Source organism: Hordeum vulgare, chromosome 7H, assembly GCF_904849725.1.
Source record: "Hordeum vulgare subsp. vulgare chromosome 7H, MorexV3_pseudomolecules_assembly, whole genome shotgun sequence".
NCBI lineage: Eukaryota > Viridiplantae > Streptophyta > Magnoliopsida > Poales > Poaceae > Hordeum > Hordeum vulgare.
In genome coordinates this window covers 40,817,529-40,830,478 of record NC_058524.1, presented here as the reverse complement: position 1 = coordinate 40,830,478, position 12,950 = coordinate 40,817,529, and positions in this window count along the sequence as shown.

Here is a 12,950-nt window from a genome sequence, read left to right as displayed (position 1 = left end):
TTTGGGTTTTGTTTGGCCAACTTGATCTTTTAATATTGCAACGGGAAGAGGTGCTTTGTGATGGGTTCAATCTTTCGGTGCTCAATCTCAATGATAGAAAGAGACATGGCACGCATGTATCGTTGCTATTAAGGACAAAACGATCGAGGTCTATTCCTACATGAATAGATCTTGTGTACGTCATATCATCGTTCTTAAATCATTACTATGTTTCTCCATGAACTTAATATTGGAAATATGTCCGAGAGGCAATAATAAATTATTTATTATTATATTTCCTTTTTCAGGATAATCGTTTATTATCCATGCTAGAATTGTATTGATTAGAAACTCAAATACATGTGCCTCTGATGGACTAGCTCGTTGATCAAATATGATCAAGGTTTCCTGGCCATAGACATGAGTTGTCATTTGATAATGGGATCACATCATTAGGAGAATGGTGTGATGAACAAGACCCAAACTATGAACATAGCATATGATCATGTCATTTTATTGCTACTATTTTATGCATGTCAAGTATGTGTTTCCATGACCATGAGATCATGCAACTCCCGGACACCGGAGGAATGCCTTGTGTATATCAAACATCACAACGTAAATAGGTGACTATAAAGGTGCTCTACAGGTATATCCAAGGGTGTCTGTTGGGTTGGCATGGATCAAGACTGGGATTTGTCACTCCGTATGACGGAGAGATATCTCGGGGCCCACTCGGTAATACAACATCACAACAAGCCTTGCAAGCAATGTGACTAAAGAGTTAGTCACGAGATTTTGTATTACGAAACGAGTAAAGAGACTTGCTGGTAACGAGATTGAACTAGGTATGGAGATACCGACGATCGAACCTCGGGCAAGTAACACACCGAAGGACAAAGGGTATAGTGTATGGGATTAACTGAATCCTTGTCATAGAGGTTTGACCGATAAAGATCTTCGTAGAATATGTAGGCGCCAATATGGGCATCCAAGTCCAGCTATTGGTTATTGACCTGAGAATGTCTCGGTCATGTCTGCATAGTTCTCGAACCCGCAGGGTCTGCACACTTAAGGTTCGATGATGTTTCGGTATAGTTGAGTTATGTATGTTGGTGACCGTAAGTTGTCCGGAGTCCCGTATGAGATCCCGTACGTCATGAGGAGCTCTGGAATGGTCTGGAGGTAAATATTGATATATATAGGAAAGTTGCATTTGGCTTACGGAAAGATTTCGGGCATTACCGGTAAAGTACTCGGAGTGATGATTGGGTTCCGGGGTTTCACCATCCCCTGGTGGGCTAGTGAGGCCAGCCCAATAAGGCCTATTTAGGCCAAGTGTAAAAAGGAAGAAAAAGGGAAAAAGGAAGGAGGAGACAAGCTAGGAAGGGTGTCCTCCACCAAATCAAATTTGAGGAGGACTCTCCTCTCTAGCTTCGGTCAAACCTCTCCTCCTTGGAGGAGGAGGCATGGCAGCCCTCCCTCCTATTACTCCTATATATAGTGAAGGTTTTGAGGGCAACACACAACAAGAAAATAGCCACGTGCTACCCTCTCCTCCATAGATCGTCTCCCTCATCTAGATTAGTCCGGCATAGCTTGGCGAAGCCCTGCTGGATTAGTTCACCACCACCACCACCGCGTCGTCGTGCTGTCGGAGAACTCATCTACCTCTCCACCCCTCTTGCTGGATCAAAAAGGAGGAGATCATGATCGAGCTGTACATGTGCTGAACATGGAGGTGTCATCCATTCGACACTAGATCGGGATGGATCGTGATGGGATCTACAAGGTTATGTTGATCCGCAGTCCCCCTCTCGTAGATGGTCATCACCATTGATAAATCTTATGTGTGCGTAGGAAAGTTTTTGTTTCCCATGCAACATTCCCCATTAGTGGTATCAGAGCTAGGTCTATGCATAGATGACATCTCGACTAGAACACAAAGGAGTTTGTGGGCATTGATATTCAGATTGATTCCCTCCTCAGTCTTTTCTTGATTCGGCGATATTGTTGGATGAAGCGTCCCGGACCAACATTTCTCGTACACTTACGAGAGACCGGTTCCATCAACTAACATGCAACTTGTTGCATAAAGATGGCTGGCGGGTGTCTATTTCTCCTACTTTAGTTGAATCGGATTTGACAAAGGCAGTCCTTGGAGAAGGTTAAATAGAAACTTGTATATCTCCGTTGTTGTTTTGCGCAAGTAAGATGCGATCATGCTAGAAACCCATAGCAGCGACATAAAACATGCAACAACAAATTAGAGGACGTCAAACTTGTTTTTGCAGGGTATGTTGTGATATGATATGGCCAAAGACATGATATGATATATTTGATGTATGAGATGATCATGGTGTAATAGTTAAATATCGACTTGCATCTCGATGGTACGACAACCGACAGGAGCCATAGGGTTGTCTTTAATTATTTTGCGCTTGGTGATGCTTTGCTTTATCACTAGTTTAGTAGCTTTAGTAGCAACAACATAGTTAGCGCGACAACCTCAATGGCAGCACAATGATGGAGATCATGGTGTGGAGCCGGTGACGATGGAGATCATGCTGGTGCTTTCAAGATGGAGATCAAAAGCACAAGTTTAGGGCCATATCATGTCACTTAGGGATTTGCAAGTGATGTTAATACTTTTATGCACCTTTGTTTCGCTTAGGAAGACAGTAGCATTATAAGGTGATCCCACACTAAAATTTCAAGATAAAATTGTGTTCTCCCCAAGTGTGCACCGTTGCGAAAGTTTGTCATTTCGAGACACCACGTGCTGATCGGGTGTGATAGACTCTACGTTCACATACAACGGGTGCAAAACAGTTGCACACGCGGAACACATGGGTTAAACTTGACGATCCTAGCATGTACATACATGGCCTCATAACACAAGAGACCGAAAGGTCGAAATGAGTCATATAGTAGATATGATCAACATAGATATGTTCACCATTGAAGCTAACTCAACTCACGTGATGATCGGACTTGAGTTAGTGAATTTGGATCATGTATCACTCAAATGACTAGAGGGATGTCAAATTGAGTGGGAACTCATTATCATGAACATAGTCAAAATGTATTTGCAAATTATGTTATAGATGATTAGCTTGCGATGTAGCTCCCCCATTATTCATATGTTCCTAGAGAAAATTAAGTTAAAAGATGATAGTAGCAATTATGCGGACTGGGTCCGTAAACTGAGGATTGTCCTCATTGCTCCGTAGAATACTTATGTCCTTAATGCACCGCTCGATGAACCTCCCCAACTACCGTATGTAGATGTTGCGAATATCTGACATACACGTTTTGATAACTATATGATAGTTCAGTGCGTCTTTTATTACGGCTTGGAATAGAGGCTCCAAAATGTTTTGAACGTCACGAAACATATGAGATGTTCCAAGAGATGAAATTAGGATTTCAGGCTCGTGCCCGTGTTGAGAGTTATGAGACCTCCGACAAGATTCTTTCTGTGCAAAGTAAGGGAGAAAAACTCAATCGTTGAGCATGAGCTCAGATTGTCGCAGTGCTACAATCGCTTGAATCAAAGTGGGAGTTGATCTTCCTGATAAGGTAGTGACTGACATAGTTCTCCAAAGTCACTGCCACCAAGCTACTGAGCTTCGTGATGAACTATAAACATATCAGGGATAGAGATGATGATCCCTAAGCTATTCACGATGTTTGACACCGCGAAGGTAGAAATCAAGCAGGAGCATCAAGTGTTGATGGTTAGTAAAACCACTAGTTTCAAGAAAAGGGAATGAAGGGAAACTTTGAGAATGATAAGTTAGTTGTCACTCAAGGAAGAAACCCAAGGTTGAACCCAAATGCGAAGGTAGAAATCAAGCACGAGCATCAAGTTTTGATGGTTAGTTAAACCACTAGTTTCGAGAAAAGGTAATGAAGGGAAACTTTGAGAATGATAAGTCAGTTGTCACTCAATGAAGAAACCCAAGGTTGAACCCAAACCCGATAGTAAGTGCTTCTATGATGAGGGGAATAATCACTAAGGCAGAACTGCTCTAGACACTTGGTAGATAAGAAGGCTGGCAACGTCAACAGAAGTATATTAGATATATGTGTTATTGATGTGTACTTTACTAGTACTCCTAGTAGCACATGGGTATTAGATACCGGTTCAGTTGCTAAAGGTTAGTAACTCGAAATAAAAGCTACGGAATAAATGAAGACTAGCTAAAGGCGAGGTTACGATGTGTGTTGGAAGTGTTTCCAAGGTTGATGTGATCACCATCGCAGGCTCTCTCTACCTTCTGGATTAGTGTTAAACCTAAATATTGATTGGTGTTTGCGTTGAGCATGAACATGATTGGATCATGTTTATTGCAATGCGGTTATTCATTTAAAGAGAATAATGGTTACTCTCTTTACTTGAATAAAACCTTCACTTGTCATGCAGCTAAAAAGAATGGTTTATTGAATCTCGATCGTAGTGGTACACATGTTCATAATATTGATGCCAAAAGATACAAAGTAGTAATGATAGTACCACTTACTTGTGGCACTAACGCTTGAGTCATATTGGTATAAAACACATGAAGAAGCTCCATGCTGATGGATCTTTGGACTCACTCATTTTTTAATCGTTTGAGACATGTGAACCATGTCTATTGTTGTAAGCGCATGAAGAAATTCCATGCAGATGGATCTTTTGGAGTCACTATTTTGAAGCACTTGAGACATACAAATCATGCCACATGGGCAAGATGACCGAAGGCCTCATTTCCAGTGAGATGGAACGAGAAAGTGACTTATTGGAAATAATACATTTTGATGTGTGCAGTCCAATGAGTGCTGAGGCACGCAGTGGATATCGTTATATTCTTACTTCACTGATGATTTGTTTAGATATGGGTATATTTACTTGATGAATCACAAGTCTGAAATATTGAAAAGTTCAAGCAATTTCAGAGTGAATTTGAAGATCGTCGTGACAAGAGGATAATATGTCTATGATGTGATTGTGGAGGTATATATATCTGAGTTGTGAGTTTGGTATCTAAGACAATGTGAAAATTGTTTCACAAGTCATGCCACCTAGAACACCATAGTATGATGGTGTCTCCAAACGTCAGAGCCGCGCCCTATTGGATATGGTGCATACTATGATGTTTCTTATCGAATTACCACTATTTTTTTGGGGTTATGCATTAGAGATAACCACATTCACTTTAATAGGGCACCACGTAGTTCCGTTGAGATGACATCGTATGAACTATGGTTTGGAGAAACCTAAGCTGTCGTTTCTTAAAGTTTGGGGCTATGATGTTTATGTCAAAAGGCTTTAGCTTGTTAAGCTCAAACCCAAAGTGGATAACTATGCATCTTCATAGGATACCCAAAATAGTTGGGTACACCTCCTATCTAAGATCCGAAAGCAAAGTGTTTGTTGCTAAAAACGGGTCCTTTCTCGAGAAAGAGTTTCTCTCGAAAGAAGTGAGTGGGAGGATGGTGAAATTTAATGAGGTTGCTAGACCTTCACTTCAAATAGAGTGTAGGAGGGCGTAGGAAGTTGTTCCTGTGGCGCTTACACCAAATTGAAGAGGAAGCCAATGATGATGATCATGAAGCTTCAGATCAAGTTACTACCAAACCTCGTAGGTCAACAAGGACACGCACTACTTTAGAGTGGTACGGTAATCCTGTCTTGGAGGTCATGTTGTTGGATGATACGTCTCCAACGTATCTATAATTTTTTATTGTTCCATGCTATTATATTATCAACTTGGGATGTCTTATATGCTTTTATATGCCATTTTATATCATTTTTGGGACTAACCTATTAACTCAGTGCCTAGTGCCAGTTTCTGTTTTTTCCGTGTTTTTGACCTTTTTCAGAAAAGAATATTAAACGGAGTCCAAACGGAATAAAACCTGCGAATGATTTTTTTTCCCTAACAGAAGATAGGCAGAGGACTTGAGAACCAAGGCAGGAGGTCTAGTGGGAGGTCACGAGCCCCCTAGGCGCTCCCTAGGGGGGCGCCTAGCAGGCTCGTGGGCCCCCCGTGGCTCCTCTTCCCTACCTCTTTCGCCTATAAATTCCCACAAGCTTCTGTCTCCGCAAGATCCCATCTGGGGACCGTTCTGGTGCCCTGCTGGAGGGGGATTCGGACACGGAGGGCTTCTTCATCAACACCATTGCCTCTTCGATGTTGCGTGAGTAGTTCACCACAAACCTTCGGGTCCATAGCTAGTAGCTAGATGGCTTCTTCTCTCTCTTGGATCTTCAATACAAAGTTCTCCATGATCTTCATGGAGATCTATCCGATGTAACTTTCTTTTGCGATGTGTTTGTTGAGATCCGATGAATTGTGGATTTATGATCAGATTAGCTATGAATATTATTTGAGTCTCCTCTGATTTCTTATATGCATGATTTCGTATCCTTGTATTTCTCTTCGAGTTATTGGTTTCGTGTGGCCAACTTGATCTATAATTCTTGCAATGGGAGAAGTGCTTGGTTTTGGGTTCATACCATGCGGTGTCCTCACCTAGTGACAGAAGGGGTAGCGAGGCACGCATCGTGTTGTTGCCATCAAGGGTAAAAAGATGGGGTTTGTATCATATTGCATGAATTTATCCCTCTACATCATGTCATCTTGCTTAAGGCGTTACTCCGTTTGTTATGAACTTAATACACTAGATGCATGCTAGATAGCGGTCGATGTATGGAGTAATAGTAGTAGATGCAGAAAGTATCGGTCTACTTGTCTCGGACATGATGCCTATATGTATGATCATTGCCTTAGATATCGTCATGACTTTGCACGATTCTATCAATTGCTCGACGGTAATTTGTTCACCCACCGTAATACTTGCTATCACGAGAGAAGCCTCTAGTGAACACTATAGCCCCCGGGTATATTTTACACATCAAATATTCAGATCTACATACCAACATACCAAAAATAATTTGCTGCACTTCTATTTCTTTTTACCTTTTATCACCTTCAGATCTCACCTTGCAAGTAATCGTGAAGGGATTGACAACCCCTTTATCGTGTTGGGTGCAAGTTTGTTTGTTTTTGCGCAGGTTCATTGGTGCCTCATCTTGATACTCCTACTGGATTGATACCTTGGTTCCCAAACTGAGGAAAATACTTATCTCTACTTTGCTACATCACCCTTTCCTCTTCAAGGGAAAAACCAACGCAAGCTCAAGAAGTAGCAGGAAGAATTTCTGGCGCCGTTGCGGGGGAGTATTTGTGATAGTTTGGCTTATTAGGGATGATAGACTACTCATATCAATAAGGAATTCTTTTTTTTTCCGGGAGCTCATTCGAACAGAACTCACAGGTTAAGCATGCTTGGCTTGGAGTAGTCTAGGATGGGTGACCGACCGGGAAGTTGATCCCGTGTGCGCATGAGTGAGGACAAAGTGCGCAGAAAAAACTAGTATTGATATGTGGGACTAGTCTAGATCCGGGCTAGTCTAGATCCCGCCAGGAGTAACGAACGCCGACGGATTTTTCCAGGGCATTACAAGTTGGTATCAGAGCCGACCCTTGTGGTTACACGGATGTTTGCGGACAGGTGCGCAGTCATGTTGTTCATGACGTTTGTGACCCGTCGTGGCACACGGCATGGTACATGTACTGGACTGGATGCACAGACGTTTATGCCAAGTGGGAACGCTCCTGTGGCCCGACGAGGACGTCGATTCCTCTGAGTGGTGGTGTATGTGATAGCCTTGCTTATTAGGGATGATAGACTACTCATATCAATAAGGAATTCCTTCTTTTCCGGGAGCCCACTCGAACAGAACTCACAGGTTAAGCGTGCTTGGCTTGGAGTAGTTCTAGGATGGGTGACCAACCGGGAAGTTGATCCTCGGTGCGCACGCTTAACCTTAGTTCTAGGATGGGTGACCAACCGGGAAGTTGATCCTCGGTGCGCACGCTTAACCTTGGAGTAGTTCTAGGATGGGTGACCAACCGGGAAGTTGATCCTCGGTGCGCATGAGTGAGGACAAAGTGCGCAGAAAAGGCTAGTATTAATATGTGGGGCTAGTCTAGATCCCGCCAGGAGTAACGACCGTCGGCGGGTGTGTCCGGTGCGTTACAGTATTCAAGTGAAGCATATCTACCAAGTAACTATTGCAAACTCATCTCTTGTATTTACATTATTTGCCATTTGCCTCTCGTTTTCCTCTCCCCCACTTCTAAAAAAACAAAATTTACAAAAATATTTGCCTTTTTCGTTCGACCTTTTCTTTTGCTTGCTTTATGTTTGCTTGTGTTGCCATGTGCCTTCTATTTGCTTGCATCTTCGCTTGCTAAAAATCTGTTGATATGGATGCTCATACACTTGCTAATCTTTTCAAAAGACCAAATTATGATGAACAATTTGCTAGTGAGTTGAGTGCACTTGACTATCTCTATGGAGTTTTGTTTGAAAATCATGAATCTGAAAATTTTGATGAAGTGTTGAAAGAAGAAAATTATAAAGTGGTTCATGATATCCGCTTGAATGAAAAACATGATTGCCATGTTGTTAGTATGAATTCTCTGAATACCTATGATGCTAATGATATGCAAAACCACAAGCTTGGGGATGCTATGCTTGATGAAGATGATATTTTTTGTTTCCCAAGTTTTGGTGATGACCCTTATGCTATAATTGATCATGAAAAGAATGCTTTGTGTGATAGTTATATTGTAAGATTCCTTCATAATGTTACTGAAAATTACTATGAGAGAGGAACATATGCTTTTACATATTGCAATAATATCAAGCTTCCTCTCTATGTGTTCAACGTTTTGAAGTTATGCTCGTTTTGCCTTCCTATGCTAGTTAATTCTTGTTCCCATAAATTGTTTGCTCACAAAATCCCTATGCATCGGAAGTGGGTTAGACTTAAACGTGTTTTTTGCCATTCATGATGCTCTTTTGCATATCTCAACTACTATTTTTATGTGACCATCATTGAAATTGTTATGCCTAGCTAAGGGCGTGAAACAATAGCGCTTGTTGGGAGGCAACCCAATGAATAAATTTATTTTTTCTTCTCACTTTCTGTTTTGTTGAGTCCACACCATCATGATTCTGTTATGATTGTGTTTTTTATGTTTTAATTAGTGTTTGTGCCAAGTAGAACCTTTATGATTAGTTTTGGTGATAGTTGTTTAATCATGCCGAAAAAGACAGAAACTTTGTGCTCACGAAATTATTTTTAATTCCTATCGAGAACGAGCTTTTGAGTTGATTCTTTATGATGCTGATTTATATGAAAATTACCCTAATTGTCATAATTGTTCAGAAATTTTGGGATACGAGAGGTATACGAAATATACAGATTACTACAGACTGTTCTGTTTTTGACAGATTCTGTTTTTGTTGTGTTGATTGCTTATTTTGATGAAACTATGGTTAGTATCGGGGGGTACAAGCCATGGAAAAGTGAGAATACAGTAATATAACATAAATCTAAATAGAAATCAAGTTTACTACAGTACCTAAAAAGTTGGTAGTTCGTTTTCTTATGCTAATGATATCACGAGTTTCTGTTTAAGTTTTGTGTTGTGAAGTTTTCAAGTTTTGGGTGATGTTCTTGTGGACAATGGAATAAAGAGTGGAAAGAGCTTAAGCCTGGTGATTCCCAAGTCATCCCAAGCCAAATCCGAGGACACCAAAAAGCCTAAGCTTGGGGATGCCCCGGGAAGGCATCCCCTCTTTCGTCTTCAATCCATTGGTAACATTACTTGGTGCTATATTTTTATTCACCACATGATATATGTTTTTCTTGGAGCGTCGTGTATTATAGGAGCCTTTGCTTTTTGTTTTATCACAATCATCCTTGCTGCACACCTTTTTGAGAGGGACATGCACTCATCGTTAATTTGTTAGAATACTCAATGAGCTTCACTTATATCTTTTGAGCTAGGCAATTTAGCTCCCATGAGCTTCACTTATATCTTTTGAGCTAGATAATTTTGCTCTAGTGCTTCCCTTCAAATATTTTTAGAGCACGGCGGTGTCATATTTTGTAGAAATAAAAACTCTCAATCTTCACTTATATCATTTTGAGAGCGCTCTCTCTAAGTAACTTGGTAATTGGCGTGTGCTATGAAATTAGTCCTAAATATGATAGGCATCCAAAGAGGATATAATAAAAACTTTCACATTCAAGTGCATTGATTAGTAAGAGAAGTTTGATTCCTCACAATTAGTTTTGAGATATGGATATGGTAATATTAGAGTTATGTTAGTAGGGTGTTGTGAATCTAGAAATACTTGTGTTGAGGTTCGTGATTCCCGTAGCATGCACGTATGGTGAACCGCTATGTTAGGAAGTAGGAGCATAATTGATTTATTGATTGTCATCCTTTGTGTGGCAGTCGGGATCGCGCGATGGTTAACACCTACCAACCCTTCCCCTAGGAGTATGCGTTTAGCACTTTGTTTCGATTACTAATAAAACTTTCGCAATAAGTATATGAGTTCTTCATGACTAATGTGAGTCCATGGTACAGATGCACTCTCACCCTCCACCATTGCTAGCCTCTCTAGTGCCGCACAACTTTCGCCGGTGCACAAATCCACCATATACCTTCCTCAAAACAGCCACCATACCTACCTATTATGGCATTTTCATAGCCATTCCGAGATATATTGCCATGCAACTTCCACCGTTCTGTCTCATGACATGTGCCGTCATTTTTATATTGCCATTGCATGATCGTAAGATAGCTAGCGAGATGTTCCAACGTCATACGCTAAGCTAGATCGTTGCACATCCCGGTACACTGCCGGAGGCATTTCATATAGAGTCATTATTGTTCTAAGTATCGAGCTGTAAGTAAATAAAAGTGTGATGATCATCATTATTAGAGCATTGTCCCATGTGAGGAAATAAAAAAAAGAGGCCAAAGATGCGCACCAAAAAAGAGAGGCCAAAGAGCCCAAACAAAAAAAATGATGAGAGAAAAAGAGAGAAGGGACAATGCTACTATCTTTTTCCACACTTGTGCTTTAAAATAGCACCATGTTCTTCATGATAGAGAGTCTATTGTTTTGTCACTTTCATATACTAGTGGGAATTTTCATTATATAACTTGGCTTGTATATTCCAATTAAGGGCTTCCTCAAAATTGCCCTAGGTCTTCGCGAGCAAGCAAGTTGGGTGCACACCCACTAGTTTTCTTTTTGAGCTTTCATACACTTATAGCTCTAGTGCATCCGTTGCATGGCAATCCCTACTCATTCACATTGATATCTATTGATGGGCATCTCCATAGGCCATTGATACGCCGAGTCAATGTGACCATCTCCTCCTTTTTTCCTCACAACCTCCACCACACTCTATTCCACCCATAGTGCTATATCCATGGCTCATGGTCATGTATTGCATGAGAGTTGAAAAAGTTAAGAAAGTAAGAGTGTGAAAACAATTACTTGGCCAATACCGGGGTTGTGCATGATTTAAATTCATTGTGTGGGGATGATGGAGCATAGCCAGACTATATGATTTTGTAGGGATAACTTTCTTTGGCCTTATTATTTCAAAAGTTCATGATTACTTTGCTAGTATGCTTGAAGTATTATTGTTTTCATGTCAATATTAAACTATTGTTTTGAATCTTATGGATCTCAACATTCATGCCACAATAAATAAGTTACAAAGAACAAATATGTTAGGTAGTATTCCACATCAAAAATTCGGTCTTTATCACTTCCCTACTCGAGGACGAGCAGGAGTTAAGCTTGGGGATGCTTGATACGTCTCCAACGTATCTATAATTTTTTATTGTTCCATGCTATTATATTATCAACTTGGGATGTCTTATATGCATTTATATGCCATTTTATATCATTTTTGGGACTAACCTATTAACTTAGTGCCTAGTGCCATTTTCTGTTTTTTCCGTGTTTTTGACCTTTTTCAGAAAAGAATATTAAATGGAGTCCAAACGGAATAAAACCTGCGGGATGATTTTTTCCATAACATAAGATACGCAGAGGACTTGAGAACCAAGGCAGGAGGTCTCGTGGGAGTTCACGAGCCCCCTAGGCACATCCTAGGGGGGCGCCTAGCAGGCTTGTGGGCCCCCGTGGCTCCTCTGCCCTACCTCTTTCGCCTATAAATTCCCAAAAATCCCGAAACCAAAGAAGAGAGCCATGATGACCCACAAGTATAGGGGATCAATCGTAGTCCTTTCGATAAGTAAGAGTGTCGAACCCAACGAGGAGCAGAAGGATCTGACAAGTGGTTTTCATCAAGGTAAAATCTGCAGGCACTGAAATTGTCGGTAACAAGTGATTGTGTGGTGAGATGATTCGTAGCAAGCAACAAGTAACAAAAGTAGAAACGGTGCAGAAAAGTGACCCAATCCATTTTGTAGAAAGGGACAAGCCTGAACAAAGTCTTATTGGAGGAAAAACGCTCCCGAGGACACATGGGAATTTCTGTCATGCTAGTTTTCATCATGTTCATATGATTCGCGTTCGCTACTTTGATAGTTTGATATGTGGGTGGACCGGCGCTTGGGTAATGCCCTTACTTGGACAAGCATCCCACTTATGATTAACCCCTCTCGCAATCATCTGCAACTACGAAAGAAGAATTAAGACAAAGTCTAACCATAGCATTAAACTAGTGGATCCAAATCAGCCCCTTACGAAGCAAAGCATAAACTAGGGTTTAAGCTTCTGTCACTCTAGCAACCCATCATCTACTTACTACTTCCCAATGCCTTCCTCTAGGCCCAAATAATGGTGAAGTGTTATGTAGTCGACGTTCACATAACACCACTAGAGGAAAAACAACATACAACATATCAAATTACCGAACGAATACCAAATTCACATGACTACTATTAGCATGACTTATCCCATGTCCTCAGGAACAAAAGTAACTACTCACAAAGCAAAATCATATTCATGACCAGAGTGGTAATGAATAGCATCAAGGATCTGAACATAAACTCTTCCACCAAATAATC